This window comes from Penaeus monodon, chromosome 34 (genome assembly GCF_015228065.2).
Source record: "Penaeus monodon isolate SGIC_2016 chromosome 34, NSTDA_Pmon_1, whole genome shotgun sequence".
NCBI classification, from domain to species: domain Eukaryota; kingdom Metazoa; phylum Arthropoda; class Malacostraca; order Decapoda; family Penaeidae; genus Penaeus; species Penaeus monodon.
The window spans coordinates 8,875,342-8,875,842 of NC_051419.1; positions in this window are offsets into that span (position 1 = coordinate 8,875,342).

Genomic DNA, 501 nt, shown 5'->3' on the forward strand with positions numbered 1-501 from the left:
GAATTGAGGGTACTGTAAGGGGCGGAGAGCAAGGAATGTGAGGGATGGTATATATAATATAAAAATAACAGTCTTAATCATTTCATTAGCTGTGACAAAATACATGAGTGTGTATATATAAACACTGATATTTAAATTTCTCTTCAATATTTTATCTGTCGCATCTTAAATATGTATGTAAATTTATTTTTTTCGATATTACAAATTTTCTTCTTATATTTATTTACTTCATAGTTCTCATTTTTTTAACGAAATGAAGTGTCAACGCTAGACTTAAAGACTAACGAGATATATAATGTTAAGTCACGTTTATCTACATTTTAACAAATTGTAATTTTATTAATGGTATTTTTAGAGATATTATTATCGTTAGTTATTTTATATGATGTTTCGTGTTTACTTTTATTTTCATATCATAAAAAATTTTGAATTGTGAAATATGTGTTCGAAGACGACATTAAATTCTGTAATATACAAGAGCCTATAAAAAATACAGGGGAT